This window comes from Stegastes partitus, unplaced genomic scaffold, assembly GCF_000690725.1.
Source record: "Stegastes partitus isolate 25-593 unplaced genomic scaffold, Stegastes_partitus-1.0.2 Scaffold95, whole genome shotgun sequence".
NCBI classification, from domain to species: domain Eukaryota; kingdom Metazoa; phylum Chordata; class Actinopteri; family Pomacentridae; genus Stegastes; species Stegastes partitus.
The window spans coordinates 3,886-13,759 of NW_007577826.1; the positions used below are offsets into that span (position 1 = coordinate 3,886).

At 46.4% G+C, this 9,874-nt stretch overlaps 1 long non-coding RNA gene across 1 annotated transcript; it reads left to right on the top strand.

Moving 5' to 3' along the window:
• The first annotated feature begins 5,203 nt into the window (after nucleotides 1-5,203).
• On the top strand, nucleotides 5,204-5,608 carry LOC103354059 (uncharacterized). The gene is made up of 2 exons (XR_520030.1): nucleotides 5,204-5,255; nucleotides 5,454-5,608. It is a non-coding gene; the product is annotated as an uncharacterized LOC103354059 (long non-coding RNA).
• Nucleotides 5,609-9,874: the final 4,266 nt, after the last annotated feature.

Sequence of the window (9,874 nt, forward strand, 5' to 3'; positions counted from 1 at the left end):
ACGCTGCTCTGCAGAGCATGCAGGGATGGCGGGCTCCTGGCTTCGATGGTCTGACCACTGAATTTTACAAAGCCTTCTGGAATATTTTAGCACCTGATATTTTAGAGGTTTTCAATGAAAGTCCGGCCTCGGGCTCCTTGCCACTGTCCTGTCGAAGTGCTGTTGTTACCCTTCTGCCAAAAAAAGGCAATCTGCAGTACATAAAAAACTGGCGCCCTGTGTCCCTCCTCTGTACGGACTACAAGATTCTGTCCAAGGCTTTAGCTACCAGGCTGAGGGAAGCTATGGAGCAGGTCATTCACCGCGATCAGACCTATTGTGTGCCCGGCAGGTCCATGGTAGACAATGTCTACCTAATTCAAGATGTTTTGGAGGTGTCCAGCTCATTGGGTATAGATACTGGTCTCATTTCGCTAGATCAGGAAAAGGCTTTTGACCATGTTGAGCACAGCTTCCTCTGGAAAACCATGGGGAAGTTTGGGTTCAGCACCGGTTTCATTGCCAAGATCCGAGTGTTGTACAGTGATGTTGAGAGTATGCTGAGGTTCAATGGCAGTTTGTGTGCACCTTTCAGAATGCATAGAGGCATCCGACAGGGCTGTGCTCTGTCCGGCATGCATTGGCAGCTTGATTTTACCTGGTTTTAAAGAGAACATTATTTTATCTGCATATGCTGATGACGTCACTGTTCTTGTAAAAAATCAGAGAGATGTCAATGTTTTAACGATTTTAACTAATCATTTTAACACTCTATCCGCAGCACAGGTGAACTGGAACAAGAGTGAAGCCCTTGCTGTCGGTGGATGGCGTGACGGTCTCCCAGTTCTTCCTCAGAGCCTGTGTTGGAGGACTGATGGTCTAAGGTACCTTGGTGTCTTCCTCGGCAATGAGGCGGTGACCAGGAGGAACTGGAAAGGGGGTCGCTGAGAATATTGAGGGAAAACATAGAAAATGGAAATGGCTGCTCCCTCATATGTCTTATAGAGGTAGAGTGCTTATAATAAACAACCTTGCAGCCTCACCGCTATGGCACCGTTTGGCCTGCATGGATCCCCCATCAAGTCTTTTAGCCCAGATACAAACAAAACTTGTATATTTTTTTTTGGAATGGTTTGCATTGGGTGCCTCAGGGGGTGTTGTTTTTACCGAAAGAGGAGGGGGGACAGAGCCTCATCCACCTGGCCAGCAGAACTGCCACGTTCAGACTGCAGTTCATTCAGCGGTTTCTGACCGGACCAGCGGATCTGGCATGGCGGGAAGTGGCCAATTGTATATTTAGACGTGTAAGTAACTTGGGACTGGATGCTGCACTGTTTTTAATTGATTCTAAATTTTTAAAGTTAACTGATTTGCCTCCTTTTTATCAAGGTGTTTTTAAGTCATGGGCCCTGTTTAAATGCAGTTCATGGAAAAGCTCTGACTCTCTGTTCTGGTTGTTGAGAGAACCACTGGTTTATGGAGCCAGATTGGATGTCTGCAGTGGAGCTACGCCTGGGCTGATGACAGCGCTGTGCTGAATCAAGACCCTCACCCTCCGACAGCTGGTGGACACCGCACAAAGAGACCCATTCCCGGAGGTTCACATCAGTTCCCAGTTCGGAGAGCTGAACAGACTTCTCCTCAAAAACTGTAATAAATTTAGCCTGCACACGGCCAGCAAAAAAATGCTCTACAAAAACTGTGTAAAAGCCATCAACAAAAAAGGCTTGTGTGACAGAGCACCCACTGCTTGGACCAGCAAGCTGAAGGGTAATGGACTGGACCCACAGTGGAGAGTTTTTGTAAAGAGAGAACAGCTGACCTCCAGTGGAGGATTTTACATGGCGCCATCGCCTCCAATGCTATTATCTCTGTTTGTAACCCTGCTGTGACAGACCAGTGTCCCTTCTGTCGCCTTCGTGAGACAGTTTTGCATGTTTTCAGTGAGTGTAAGAGACTTGCAGTGCTTTTCACTCCTTTAACAACTGTTTTTAATTTGTTCAGTGAAAATTTTAGTGTTGGGAACTTTATTTGTGGTGCGAGGTACAGAAAATCAAATCAGAAAAAATGGCAGCTTTTAAATTTCATTTCTGGTGAAGCACAACTGGCAATTCAAGCAAGTCAAGAAGCTGCTACAGTTTTTTGTTGTAATATTAAGTGTCAACTACAAGTAGAATTCAGTTTCTACAAACTGATCAAAGATTTAGACCGGTTTAGAAACATCTGGTGTCTCGAAAATATCCTCTGTACTGTTGTTGACGATCAACTTGAATTTACAAATTTCCTGATGGACTGAACACTACCCTGATGTACGTTTTTTAAATCTTTATTTATTTATGATTGTTGCGTTTGAAGCACTTTAATATTTTCCTGTTTTATGTGAAACTGTAAACTTATGAATGTAATTAAAGTGTTTTTGTAAAAATCAAAAAAATCTTCTTCTTCTTCTTCTTCTTCCTGGTTTGTTGGCACGTGTTGCCTTTTCTTCTTCTTCTTCCTGGTTTATTTATTTATTTATTTGTAAAATTCTTTATTTGAATGTTGATAGCAAATACAAAAGAAAGGCATATTGAATTTATGTACAAGTTTGGATTGGCTTTGTCTAGAGGAAAAATTTTCAAGGTGACAGCAAATACAAACTCAGAACAAGAGAACATATACATATACATACGAAAAAGAAAAAAAAAAAGGAGGGGTTAGTTAGAGTACTCGGTAGTGCTCAAATAAGTCATAAAGATCTAGGGCTTTGGAACCTGTTAAATATCGAAGTGATTTGTGATAGAGTTTTAAATCATTTATCCATCCAAGGAACAGGGGTTTAACTTTAGTGTATCTGCATCTGTGTATATAATATTTAGCTAAAACAATCAAATTATTAATTAGAAACTCCAAGTTAGTGTCTTTCAAAAATATTCCATCTCTCACCAGAAACCAGTTCATTGGTTGCATTGGAATATTTTTTTGCTGGAACCATCTCTGGAATGCAAGCCAGAAAGTCTGAATCAGTTCATACTGAAAAAATATATGTTCGGTTGTTTCTACATCTAATCTATATCTATCTTTCTATATTTAAGCAGAGGGTGCATGAGTTGTTGAACTTTGTGAACTTTTGATGCAAGTGTTGATTAGATGGATATATCTCATTCAAAATTTTAAAATTCATTTATTTTGCTTTGGGTAAAATTGGGTAAGAAAATAAGTGTTTCCTTATGTTTTGAGCTTCTTCTGTCTTATATTCCTGCAAAATGTAGTTTCTTTTAAGTCAATTGGGGAAATAATGAGCCACTAAGTGACTTCTAATAAATCTATTATTAAACTGTTTACTATGTAGACTTATACCCACAATACAGAGTGGCCTCAGTTCCAACACAGCATTGGAATAAATCCCATGCTGATAAATCATCGTTTTGATGGGAAGTGGAATGGATCTCAGGACTTTGTTGAACTCCTTTATGGAGCATACAATGCTAAATTTCTGGCAAAATACAATGTGGTCTAAAAACTCTCCAGAGAAATCTAATAACTGAACATTCCATATCCCTTTTTCCATCCAAGATCTCAAAAACAATGATTTTCTATTTGATAAGATATATCTGTTGTTCCAGAGAGGACTCTTATGAGGAGTAAAATTATGCCAATACAGCATTTTCCAGTACAACAAAACCTGCTGGTGAAAATCTGATAGTTTAACCGGGAGTTTCAATAAATCATAATCACATCGTAGAAATAGATCAATCCCACCGAGTGGTTGAAAGACTGCAATAGTCATTACCAAAATGAGTCTCTATGAGTTGTATAAGAATGAAGCCATTTCAGTTTTAACACACCATTCATGACAGAAAAATCAATGGCATTCACACCTCCATCTTCTAAACTTTTCACAATATCCATCTTTCGAATGTAATGACACCTGTTTTTCCAAATGAAATTGAAGTTGATGGTGTTTATTAACTTGGTTGCTTTATCAGGAAAGTTCATAGAATAAGCTGGGTAAATTACTCTTGATAGACTGTCCATTTTAGAGAGTAAGACTCTTCCAATTAAGGTTAAGTCCCTCTGCAGCCAAGAATTCAAGATTAGTTTGCATTTTTCAATGTTTCTGTAAATATTCTCTCTCTCTCTCTTATTTCTCTATTTTTAGTAACTGTCAGGCCAAGGTATTTAACTTCTGATTTGACCTTCATGTTGCCAATAATGTGTGGAGGATTGTTATGCAAGGCTAAAATCTCACATTTGTTAACATTTAAACCTAAACCTGAAGCAGTGGAAAAATGAGAAATACACTCTAGTGCTTTTAAAATTTCATCTTCATTTTTTAAAAACAAAGCCATATTATCGCCGAATTGACTTATCTTTAAATGTCTCTCTGAAATTTTAATACCCTCAAGTTCAACATTCTTTATCAGTCCCGCTAACAGTTCAGCTACCATTAAGAAAAGTGAAGGAGAAGTATTACAGCCTTGTCTTATACCCCTCTTTACAGGAAATCTTGGGCAGGTTCCATGTTCAAGTGCCACACAGCTATTAATATCATTGTAGAACATATAAATCAAGTTTATAAATTTGTTTCCAAATCCAAAGTGCTCTAAGGTTTTAAATATAAAAGGATGTTCGACCGAGTCGAATGCCTTGTAGAAGTCGAGAAACAAAATATAACCTTACTCAACAAAGACATTACTGTAATCAAACAGGTCCAAAACTAATCTTGTATTATTATGGCTCGATCTGCCCTTTAGAAATCCAGATTGTGTTTCTTCTATGATTTGATGGATGCCTTGTTTCAATCTAGCTGCATGTGAGGACTAGCCACGAGCAGCTGGAAGGAAGAGGCTGAAGACCGAGTCTGATATGATGGAAAGTTTTTATTTGTTCCTTTTTCAATCAATAAAAGTCTTCTTCGGAGCTCGTGCTCCTTCAACTGGTAGCCGACCCTAATGAAGATCCTGACAGCCCTTTTATAGCACACCACCAGGAAGCTTAACCCACCACCACAGACACAGGGAGGTTATGTTCTTTTTCCATTGTTAAATACTTAAGTTAACATTTTTATGAAGTATTTTTAAATATAATAAAAATATATTTACAAACATTAACACCCATAAATAATCACTATATTTACAATATACCCATAAAACCATAAATAAACACCTTAAACCTGAACAAAACACCCCCGCACCATTTCATCCTGTGGTTGCTCCCGGAAACAACAACAGGCGCTCGGACGCCCGGGGACACATTTGCCCGAACACCCTGCCGGACCGGAAGCACCAGGACAGGTAGGTTGCGCAACACACACACATACACACACACACACACACACACACACACACACATTTTACACTGTATAAACATTTATGCACTCCGCTCTACTCATCCCTTGTACCCTAACGAATGCACACAGACACACACAACTCTGTAATCACAACTGTTCAATCTCACGTATGTAACGATAACACCGGCGTTTTGCTTTACAGGTGGCCGTCAATCACCCGCGAGCGGCCGCTCCCGCGTCTGAAAGGCGAACCACGCAATCCATCAATCATTACCATCAATTATTAACTGTGCAAATGTCTGCTTGTTTTTATGTGCAAAATGGCTAATAAAGTGCTTGTTTAAAGTGCAAAGTTTCCTCAAAGTGCAAATGTGTGTTGTTAAAGTGCTCCGTGATCTCTAAAACCCGGTGATATTCACACACCGCCCGTAACGAAGTTCCTCTTCGTTACACTGCAACAGCTCCAGACATCAACTTCTAATCTACATGAAGAAGTGTAATAGGGCGTAGATTATCGAGCAGGCGCTTATCTTTCCTCTGCTTATGTAGCGGAGTTAAATATTCCACTTGCCATCTCTTTTTATCAATTGGTTGTCTTATTTGTAATGTTGCAATGTATTGGTTTCCCCACTGGGACGGGATGTAATGTTGATGCCCGCTGCCGGGCCCCTGCAGACTTGAGGGGTGAGCCCCGCGTGACTTTTTGGCAGTCTGCTGTGTGTCCCGTCTCCATGTGTGTCGAGAAGTCCAGAAGTTGGGAGAATAAACGGCTGGTTGGAGCTAAAAGACACGAGGTCTGGGTTTTTAATATTACACAACGCAGAAGAGAGTACACAACCGCTACACTTAGGTATGAGGGTTGTTAAGCCTTGTTTCATAGAGGGTAAAAATTCAGATTTTTTAATGCATTCCAAAATGGTCTGAAACAGCTCGGGAGTGAAACTGTAGGCATTTCCACGCAGCCCGACTGCCTCCGTGCCTCCCAGTGACCCTGCCTTCCTCGGGCGGCCCCAGGCAGCCGGCTGGTCAGGTCCTGTCAGGGCCCGCCATTGTGTTATTTTCCGACGGAGCGCAGCCACGCGCCAAAGCCACGCGCAGCAGGTCGGACCAACTCTGAGAGCATTTCCACGCAGCAGGGCTGGTTCCATGCCTCCCAGCATCCCTGTCTGCCCCTCGCAACCCCAGACGGCTGGCTGGTACGGTCCTGTCAGGCCCCGCCATTGTGTGTTGTTACGACGGAGCGCAGAGTAGCGCACAGGAGCACGCCGAGGTGGCGCACAGAATGTCGGAGTGAAACTGAAGCCATTTCCACGCAGCCCGACTGCCTCGGTGCCTCCCAGTGACCCTGCCTTCCTCGTGCGGCCCCAGGCGGCTGGCTGGTCAGGTCCTGTCAGGGGTCCGCTGTTGATTTGTGATCTAAGGGAGCGCAGCGGAGAGCGCAACAGATCAGAGTGAAACTTAGGACATATCCAGGCAGCCAGACTGCCTCCGTGCCTCCCGGTGTCCCTGCATGCCCGGCACGGGCCCAGGCGGCTTGCTGGTCAGGTCCTGTCAGCGCCCGCCATAGTGTTATATTCTGACAGAGGGCAGCGGTGTGCGCCACAGCGGTGTGCAGCAGGTCGGAGTGAAACTGTGGGCATTTCCATGCAGCCCGACTTCCTCCGTGCCTCCCAGCGTCCCTGCCTGTCCCTTGTGGGCCAAGGCGGCCGGCTGGTCAGGTCCTGTCAGGGCCCGCCATTGTGTTATTTTCCGACAGAGGGCAGCGGAGCACGCCGAAGCGGTGTGCAGCAGGTCGGACTGAAACTGAAAGCATTTCCAGGCAGCCCGACTGCCTCCGTGCCTCCACGCATCTCTGGATACCATGCGCGGCCCCAGGAAGCCGGCTGGTCAGGTCCTGTCAGGGCCCGCCGTTGTGTTTATCTTGCGACGGAGCGCAGCGGAGAGTAGCGGAGTGCACCAAAGCGTCGCGCAGTGAAACTGAGGACATATCCAGGCAGCCAGACTGCCTCCGTGCCTCCCGGTGTCCCTGCATGCCCTGCGCGGCCCCATGCGGCTGGCTGGTCAGGTGCTCTCAGGGCCCACCATTGTGTTATTCTCCGACAGAGCGCAGCAGAGAGTAGCGGCGTGCGCCGAAGCGGTGTGAGGCAGGTCGGAGTGACACTGAGAGCATTTCCATGCAACCCGGCTTCCTCGTGCCTCCACGCGTCTCTGCATAACACGAGCGGCCCCAGGCAGCCGGATGGTCAGGTCCTTCCAGGGGCCCGCCGTTGTGTTTTGTTCCGACGGAGCCCAGAGGAGTGCGCCGAAGCGGTGTGAAGCAGGTCGGAGTGAAACTGTAGGAATTTCCTCGCAGCCCGACTGCCTCCGTGCCTCCCAACGTCCCTGTATGCCACTCGCGGGCCAAGGCGGCCGGCTGGTCAGGTCCTGTCAGGGCCCGCCATTGTGTTATTTTCCGACAGAGCGCAGCGGAGCGCGCCTAAGCGGTGTGCAGCAGGTCGGAATGAAACTGAGTGTATTTCCAAGTAGCCCGGCGTCCTCCGTGCCTCCCCGTGTCCCTGCATGCCCTGCGCGGTCCCATGCGGCTGGCTGGTCAGGTGCTCTCAGGGCCCGTCATTGTTTTATTCTCCGACAGAGCGCAGCGGAGCGCAGCGGAGAGTAGCGGAGCGCGCCGAAGCGTTGTGAGGCAGGTCGGAGTGACACTGAGAGCATTTCCATGCAGTCCGGCTTCCTCGTGCCTCCACCCGTCTCTGCATAACACGCGCGGCCCCAGGTGGCCGGATAGTCAGGTCCTTCCAGGGGCCCGCCGTTGTGTTTTATTCTGACGGAGGCCAGAGGAGTGCGCCGAAGCGGTGTGAAGCAGGTCGGAGTTAAACTGTAGGCATTTCCACGCAGCCCGACTGCCTCCGTGCCTCCCAGCGTCCCTGCCTGCCCCGTGCGGGCCAAGGCGGCCGGCTGGTCAGGTCCTGTCAGGGCCCGCCATTGTGTTATTTTCCGACAGAGCGCAGCGGAGCGCGCCGAAGCGGTGTGCAGCAGGTCGGAGTGAAACTGAGTGTATTTCCAAGTAGCCCGACTTCCTCCGTGCCTCCCCGTGTCCCTGCATGCCCCGCGCAGCCCCAGGCGGCTTGCTGGTCAGGTGCTCTCTGAGCCCTCCATTGTGTTATTTTTCAACGGGTCGGACCAACTCTGAGAGCATTTCCACGCAGCAGGGCTCTTTCTGTGCCTCCCAGCATCCCTGTCTGTCCCTCGCGAACCCAGACGGCTGGCTGGTCCAGTCCTGTCAGGCCCCACCATTGTGTGTTGTTACGATGGAGCGCAGAGGAGCGTACCGAGGCGGCGCAGAGAAGGTCGGAGTGAAACTGAAGGCATTTCCACGCAGCCCGACTGCGTCCGTGCCTCCCAGCGACCCTGCATGCCCCGTGCGGCCCCAGGCGGCCGGCTGGTCAGGACCTGTCAGGGCCCGCCGTTGTGTATTTTTTTTGCGACGGAGCGCAGCGGAGAGCGCCAAGGCGGCGCGCAGCAGTTCGGAGTGACACTGAAGGCATTTCTGCGCAGCCCGACTGCCTCCGTGTCTCCACGCGTCTCTATATACCACGAGCCTCCCCAGGCGATCGGCTGGTCAGGTCGTGTCAGGGGCCCGCCGTTGATTTGTGATCTAACGGAGTGCAGAGGAGCGCGCCTCCAGTCCGACCTCCTGATGGGTGCCATTGCGGCCCCACCTGGCCGTCCAGCCTCCAGGCTGTCCTCCGGAGCAGCCCTGCCTACCTGTGGAGTATATATTTTTGTTTGCCTTGCTGACCGGCTCCCATGTTGTCCTCTGGACCTTTTGGTTTTTTGAACTGTGGTTTATGACCTGTTTCTGGACTGCCTGCCGGCTTTGTTTTTTGGTGGTTTTGTTTTTTCTCCCCCTCTAGACTTCGGATTATCTGCCAGACTATTCTGGACACCTTTTGTTTGTTTTGCCAGAGCGGCACGCAACAGGTCGGAGTGAAACTGTCAGAGGTGTAAAGTACGAATAAATTTATTCGCTTTACTGTAATTGAGTAGTTTTTGTATGTACTCAACTTTTTAAGTAGTTTTTCAAATCTGTACTTTTACTTTTACTTTAGTAGTTTTTTTTTGCGAAGTATTGTAATTTGCTACATTTTAAAACACACCCGCTACTGAGTACTACTGGGTGTTCTTTATTTGTTTGTATCTTCAGGTGTCTGTGAGCAGGAATTGTGCGCTATGAAATGTAAAAGGATAAAATATGTGCATGTAGAAAAAGTTTTCATCTATCAATGTAAATATTTCCAGTTCAGTCTGTTAAATTAACACACTGATGTACATTTTGTTCACAGAGGAAACATCCATCAAAGCTGAAGATCTTCAGTGACTTTATGTCAACACGGACATGAACCCTACACTGTAAAAAAAAAAAAAGTAATTTTACAAAAGAAACATTGTAATTTTTTACAGATTTGTCCCGTTTTCCAATAAAACAAACAAAGGCCGATGGATTTACATTTTTTTCCTGTAATTTTAGGTTGTACTCCTAAAATTACCATCAATTAACCATAATTTAGGATTACATACACATTGTTTTTTTTATGGACAATTCATTGTGTTTCTACATATTTAACT